Source organism: Procambarus clarkii, chromosome 54, assembly GCF_040958095.1.
Source record: "Procambarus clarkii isolate CNS0578487 chromosome 54, FALCON_Pclarkii_2.0, whole genome shotgun sequence".
Classification (NCBI taxonomy): Eukaryota; Metazoa; Arthropoda; class Malacostraca; order Decapoda; family Cambaridae; genus Procambarus; species Procambarus clarkii.
In genome coordinates, this window is record NC_091203.1 from 18,632,221 (window position 1) to 18,639,862 (window position 7,642).

Here is a 7,642-nt window from a genome sequence, read left to right on the forward strand (position 1 = left end):
CTCCTTCTCAGGATGCTGCTTCCCGCTTGGCTGCCTTATCCTGCCTTGGCGAGACCCCCGTTCGGGTCTCGAAGAACGTCCAGTTGAATGCCAGTGTTGGCACTATTTTGCTCCCGCCCCATGTTGCGACCGGTGTTCGGGACCTACGCGACTGCCACGACGATATTCGACATATCCTCGCTGCCCAGGGCCATTCTATTCTCCAGGTGGACACGTTTACTCGTCCCCCTCGTGGTAGTCGCCGTCAACCCCTCCGGGTTGTGAAGATTACCTTTGATGGTAGGACCCTTCCACCCTCTGTCATTCTTGCTGGTGCCAGGTGCTCTGTCCAGGAGTACATTCCTTCTCCTCGGCTCTGCAATAAGTGCTGGAGGTTTGGGCATGGTGCCCTCCGCTGCTCCGGGACTGTCTTTCTCTGTCCTTTGTGTGGTGGCGAAGGTCACTCTAAGTCGGAGTGCGCTTCTCCCCAGGCTCGTTGCCTCAACTGCGGTGAGGCCCATCCTACCTTCTCCCGTGCGTGTGTCCTTTACAAGCTTGAGGCAGCCGTCCTCAACTTGAAGCACCGGGAGCGTTTATCTTTTCCTGAGGCGAGGCGCCAGGTTCGCCGGCTCCCGCCTTATGCTAATGTCTCTTATGCTCGCGTGTTGTGCTCTTCCTCTCCTCGTCCTTCCCGCCTTCCTCAGACTCGCAACCGTTTCCAGGCCTTGGACCCTGTTGCGCCCACTGCACCCTCCTCTGTCCCTTTGGGTTCTCTCCCGAAGGATCCTCCTCCTGGTCCTCTGTCTGGGGTTCCCCTTCCTTCTACCCGGTCTGTCGTGTCTTCTGTGTCTCCTTCCTCGTAACCCTCCGATCCTCCTTCCCATCCTCTTCCTCCATCTATCGGCTCTCCCCGCCGCCTGTCGGTGCGGGCGGATGTCCATCGCTCTCCTAACGGCCGTCGTGTGTGCTCTCGTTCGGCTTCTCCTGTTAAGACACTGGAATCCGTTGCCCGGTACGTAGTTGCTGGGACACCGGTCTCTTTAAGTCAGAAGCGTAAGCCTGGCTCCTCTCCTTCCTCTTCCCCGGCGGGTAAGAAGGCTTCGCTTTCTTCCTCAGCTCCTCCTTCTGGCTCTGTTGCTCCTTCCACTCCCGTTTCAGTGCTTGCGCCCCCTGTTCCTGCTATGGAGGTTTCTTTGGCCCCTGCTTCCCTTTCGGTTGCTGCTCTTGCTGGGGTGCGCTCCTCTCTTTCTACTCCCCCTCTTCCTGCTGCTGTCCTTGACTGCTCCTCTCCGTTGTCTCCTCCTCCTCCTCCTCCGGACCCTGCCCGCCCACCTCTGATCTGTTCTCCCGTTTCCTTCCCTCCGTCTTTGCTCAGTTTACCCATGCCCCCTAACCCTGACTTTGCTGACCCTGATCCCGACCCTGATATTCTTTAACGTGCTCTGTTGGTCTTTCGCCTTTGTTTCTTCCTTGTTCTCTGTTTTTGTCCTTTCTCTTCTCGTCGTTGTCCATTCTTCAATGGAACGTTCGAGGTTATTACGCCAATTTCCTCGAACTCCAACTTCTGGTTTCGCGGTTTTCGCCCCTTTGTGTCTGTCTCCAGGAGCCGATGCTTGGTGCTCGTCCTGGTCGTTTTCGTGGCTATTCCTTTCTCTCCCCCCCCCCAGCCATTGCTGGGGCTTCTAATTCTTCTGCTCTCTTGATTCGGGCTGATGTTCCCTTTGTTCCTTTACTTTTTCCTTCGCCTCTCCATTGTTCTGCTGCTCGTATCTTTGTGGGGAAATGGTACACAGTTTGTTCCATTTATCTCCCCCCGGGTGTCCCGCTCTCTCTTCCTGATTTGAAACACCTCCTAGACTCCTTGCCGGAGCCTGTGCTCCTGCTGGGTGACTTCAATTGTCGTCATTCTCTTTGGGGTGACGTTCTGACGAATACCCGGGGTCGCCTCCTTGAGCCGTTTCTCCTCTCTTCTTCCCTGTCTCTTCTGAATTCTGGTGAGCCCACTCATTTGGACTCTCGAACTCGCACCCTTTCTTGTCTTGATCTTTCTCTCTGCTCTTCTTCTCTTTACTTAGATTTCACATGGCAGGTTCTTGATGACCTCCATGGAAGTGATCATTTCCCCATCCTTGTTTCCTTTTTCTCTTTTCGCCCTTCCCTCTCTTTCCCTAGGTGGCAGTTTGCTAAGGCGGACTGGACCCTGTTTTCCCTCAGTGCTACTCTCTCTGACCTCTCCCTTCTGCCCCTCTCTCGCGCTCTCCTCCTTTTTCATGACACTGTCTTCGACGCTGCCCTCCGCTCTATTCCTCGCTCTTCCTCTCGGGGTCCACGGAAGTGCGTTCCCTGGTGGAATGCGGACTGTGCTCGGGCTGTCCGCTGTAAGCGTGCAGCCTGGAAGAAGCACCGCCGTAGGCAGACGACCGATTCTTTTCTTTTCTTTCGGAAAGCGAGTGCGGTGGCCCGTAGGGCCATCCGTACGGCTAAACGTGAATGTTGGGCATCTTATGTCTCGACAATTACGTCCGAAACCCCTCTGGCCCAGATCTGGAAGCGTATCCGCAAGATAGCGGGTAAGTTCGTTCCCGATGTTTCACTGGTCCTTCACCTCCATGATACTCTTGTGGCGGACCCGTTGCAGGTCGCTTCCGAACTGGGTTCCCACTTTTCTTCTGTTAGCTCTGGTCTTCATCTTCCCCAATCTTTCCTTCTTCGTAAACCTGTCCTTGAGTCTCGTCCTTTAGATTTCTGCACTCATCTTCAGCTTCCCTATAATGATCTCTTCTCTCTCTCTGAACTTCGTTCTGCCCTGGCCCTCTGCGGTTCTACGGCGGCGGGCTCCGATGGTATTCATTATGAGATGCTTCGCCATCTCCCTCCGAGCACGTCTCAGTATTTACTGAGTCTGTATAATCGGATCTGGGAGTCGTCGTCAGTCCCTGAGGACTGGCTCGATGCCGTTGTCCTCCCTGTTCGCAAACCAGGGTCTCTGGGTACTTCCCCTAAGGACTTTCGCCCTATTGCTCTCACAAGTTGTGTCTGCAAACTCTTTGAACGTATGGTTAACGTTCGTCTGATGTGGTTCCTGGAACACCATCACCTCCTCTCCCCTTCTCAATTTGGTTTCTGCAAGTGCCGCAGCACGACAGATGTCCTGGTGAACTTGGAGGTCTATATACGTACTGCTTTTGCTGCGAAGACCTCCGTTGTTGCCGTCCTTTTTGACCTAGAAAAGGCTTACGACACCACTTGGCGTTATCATATCCTATCTCAACTTCATTCTTTTGGCCTTCGTGGTCATCTCCCTCTCTTTCTCCGCAGCTTCCTCTCTCGTCGTTCCTTTCGGGTGCGCCTTGGTACCGCTCTCTCTCCCCCTTTTCAGCAATACGAAGGTGTGCCCCAGGGTAGTGTTCTGAGCACTACTCTTTTTCTGGTTGCCCTCAATGGTCTTCTTTCCTCTCTTCCTTCTGGTGTCTTCTCCGCTCTCTATGTCGATGATCTTACCCTTTGTTGTCAGGGTGATGATTCGCCTCTCCTTCAACGCCGGCTTCAACTTGCGATTGATGCCGTGTCGTCTTGGGCCACAGGTCATGGCTTCAAGTTCTCTACTTCTAAGTCTTGTGCCATGACTTTTACGCGGAAACGGGTTGTTCTTCGTCCCTCTTTGTCACTTTATGGTCATCCCCTTGAATACAAAGATTCCGCGAAGCTTTTGGGGTTATTCCTTGACACTCGTTTGTCTTGGTCTCCCCATATCTCTTACCTCCGTGTTGAGTGCTCTAAGTCCCTTACCCTCCTTCGGGTCTTGTCCCATACTTCTTGGGGGGCAGATAGGCGCACTCTCCTTGCTTTACATTCCTCTCTCGTCCTGTCTAAGCTCGATTATGGTTGCCCTGCTTACTCGTCTGCTTCTCCTTCTACTCTTCGCCGTCTTGATGCTTTGCACCATACTGGGTTGCGCCTCAGTTCTGGTGCCTTTCGTTCGACTCCCGTCCTTAGCTTGTATGTTGACACTGGCTTCCTGTCTCTCCAGGACCGCCGTGATCGCTACTGTCTTCGCTATCTTGCGCGGTCCTTGCAACATCCTTCCTCTCGTCTCTGTCGTGCTTTAACTTTTACCCCTCCTGCGGTTCCTGTTCCTCTTCACCACCTCCCTCTTTCTGTCCGGTTATCTCGCCTGCAGGATTCTCTTTCCGTTCGTATTTCTGATGTTTCTCCTCGTGTTGTTCCTTCTTTGCCCCCGTGGAGGGTCCCTCTTCCGCGGTTTTGTACATCCTTGACTCGTATCACTAAAGCTTTTACCCCTCCTACAGTTCTAAAACGCCTTTTCCTCGAGCACTTTTCTTCTCACTCCCGCTCCGTTTCTGTCTTCACCGATGGGTCTAAGTCAGCGGACGGTGTTGGCTACTCTGTTGTTTTTCCTGATCGCACTTATATGTGTCGCTTGCCTCCGGAGACTAGCATCTTTACAGCGGAACTTTATGCTATTCTCTATGCTCTTCGTCTCCTGCTTTCTCGTTGTCAGTCTTCCTTTGTGGTTGTTGTTGACTCTCGTAGTGCCCTCATGGCTCTCGGGTGCTTTAATCCAGTTCATCCGGTAGTTGTCGAGATCCAGCATTGGCTGTTTCTCGTTCACAGTAAATTTAAGTCGGTTGAGTTTTGTTGGGTTCCCAGCCATATTGGCGTGTCTTTAAATGAGCGTGCGGATGCTGCCGCTAAGGAAGCTGTCCGCTCTTGTCCCATCTCTCGTAAAGGCATTCCGTATTCCGACTTTTACCCGGTTATCCATTCCTCAGTCCTTACCCGTTGGCAGGCTTCTTGGTTGTCTGTTACTGGTAACAAGCTACGTACTCTTAAATGTTGTGTTTCCTCGTGGCCGTCCTCCTTCCACCGTAACCGGCGGTGGGAAACAGCTCTAGCGAGGTTGCGTATTGGCCATACTCGCTTAACCCATGGTCACTTGATGGAGCGCCGCCCTGCTCCTTATTGTCCTAGTTGCATTGTCCCTCTTACGGTCGTGCATGTCCTTCTTGAATGTCCTGACTTCCAGGACGAGCGTGTGTCTTGCTTTCCGACCGCCCCTCGCGGTCACCTGTCCCTCGATAGAATTCTTGGTGACTCGGATACTTTTGATATCGTTCGCCTTATGCGTTTTTGTTCTCGTATTGGCATCCTTGGTGATATTTAGCGCCCTCTGATTATTTTGCGTATTTGATGGTGCTACATAGCCTTCCCGGTTTGGTGCCTTCTTTTGATAATTACTTACTTACTCTCCCCGCCGCCTGTCGGTGTAGGCTGATGTCCATCGCTCTCCTAACGGCCGTCGAGTGTGCTCTCGTTCAGCTTCTCCTGTTGAGACGCTGGAATTCGTTGCCCGGTACGTAGTTGCTGGGACGCCGGTTTCTTCAAGTCAGAAGCATAAGCCTGGCTTCTCTCCTTCCTCCTCCCCGGCAGGTAAGATGGCTTCGCTTTCTTCCTCGGCTCCTACTACTGGCTCTCTTTCTCCTTCCCCTACCGTTTCAGTGGTTGCGCCCCCTGTTCCTGCTATGGAGATTACTTTGGCCCCCGCTTCCCTCATGGTTGCTGCCCTTGCTGAGGTGAGCTCCACTCTTTCTTCTCTCCCCTCTTCCTGCTGCTGTCCTTGAATGCTCCTCTCTGTTGTCTCCTCCTCTTCCTCCTCTGCACCCCGCCTGCCCACCTCTGGTCTGTTCTCCTGCTTCCTTCCCTCCATCTTTGATCAATTTACCCATACCTCCAAACCCTGACTTTGCTGAACCTGATCCCGACCCTGATCTTTAAGGTGCTATGTTGCTCTTTCGCCTTTGTTTCTTCCTTGTTCTCTGTTGTTCTCTCTCTTCTCGTCGATGTCTATTTATCAATGGAACGTTCCAGGTTATTACGCCAATTTCCTCGAACTCCAACTCCTGATTTCGAGGTTTTCGTCCCTTTGTGTCTGTCTCCAGGAGACGATGCTTGGTGCTCCTCCTTGTCACTTTCGTGGCTATTCTTTTCTCTCCCCCTCCCCCTCCTAATTCTATGGCTCTCTTGATTCGCTCTGATGTTCCCTTTGTCCCCTTACTTTTTCCTTCGCCTCTCCATTGTTCTGCTGCTCGTATCTTTGTGAGGAAATGGTACACGGTTTGTTCCATTTATCTACCCCCGAGTGCCCTGCTTTCTCTTCATGATCTGAAACACCTACTGGACTCCTTGCCGGAGCCTGTGCTCCTGCTGGGTGATTTTAATTGTCATTGTCTTTGGGGTGATGTTCTGACGAATACCCGGGGTCGCCTTCTTGAGCCGTTTCTCCTCTCTTCTTCCCTGTCTCTTCTGAATTCAGGTGAGCCCACTCATTTGGACTCTCGGACTCGCACCCTTTCCTGTCTTGATCTTTCTCTTTGCTCTTCTTCTCTTTACTGAGATTTCACGTGGCAGGTTCTTGATGACCTCCATGGCAGTGACCATTTCCCCATCCTTGTTTCTATTTTCTCATTTCGCCCTTCCCTCTCCTTCCCTAGGCGGCAGTTTGCTAAAGTGGACTGGAACCTATTTACCCTCAGTGCTGCTCTCTCTGACCTCTCCCTTCTGCCTCTCCCTCACGCTCTCCTCCTTTTTCATGACACTGTCTCCGACGCTGCCCTCCGCTCTATTCCTCGCTCTTCCTCTCGTGGACCACGGAAGTGCGTTTCCTGGTGGAACGCAGACTGTGCTCGGGATGTCCGCTGTAAGCGTGCAGCATGGAAGAGGCACCGCCGTCGGCTGACGGCCGATTCTTTTCTTTTGGAAAGCGAGTGCGGTGACCTGTAGGGCCATCCGTACCGCTAAACGTGAATGATGGGCATCTTATGTCTCCACCATTGCGTCCGAAACTCCTCTGCCACAGATCTGGAAGCGTATCCGCAAGATAGCAGGTAAGTTCGATCCCGATGTTTCACCGGTCCTTCACCTCCATGGTACTCTTGTGGCGGACCCGTTGCAGGTCGCTAATGAACTGGGTTCCCACTTTTCTTCTGTTAGCTCTGGTCTCCATCTTCCCCAATCTTTACTTCGTAAACCTGTCCTTGAATCTCATACTATCGATTTCTCCACTCGTCTTCGCTTTCCCTATAACGATCCCTTCTCTCTCTGAACTTCGTTCTGCCCTGGCCCTCTGTGGTTCTACGGCAGCGGGCTCCTATGGCATTCATTGAGATGCTTCACCATCTCCCTCCGTGCACGTCTCAGTATTTACCGAGTCTGTATAATCGGATCTGGGAGTCGTCGTCGGTCCCTGCAGACTGGCTCGATGCCGTTGTCCTTCCAGCTCGCAAACCAGGGTGTTTGGTGACAACCCCTAAGGACTTTCGCCCATTGCCCTCACAAGTTGTGTCTGCAAACTCTTCGAACATATGGTTAACGTTCGTCTGATGTGGTTCCTGGAACACCATCACCACCTCTCCCCTTCTCAATTTGGTTTCCGCAAGTGCCGCAGCACAACAGATATCCTGAAGAACTTGGAGTTCTATATTCGTACTGCTTTTGCTGCGAGGACCTCCGTTGTTGCCGTCCTTTTTGACCTGGAAAAGGCTTATGACATCACACGGTGTTATCATATTCTCTCCCAGCTTCATTCTTTTGACCTTCGTGGTCATCTCCCTCTCTTTCTCCGCAGCTTCCTCTCTCGTCGTTC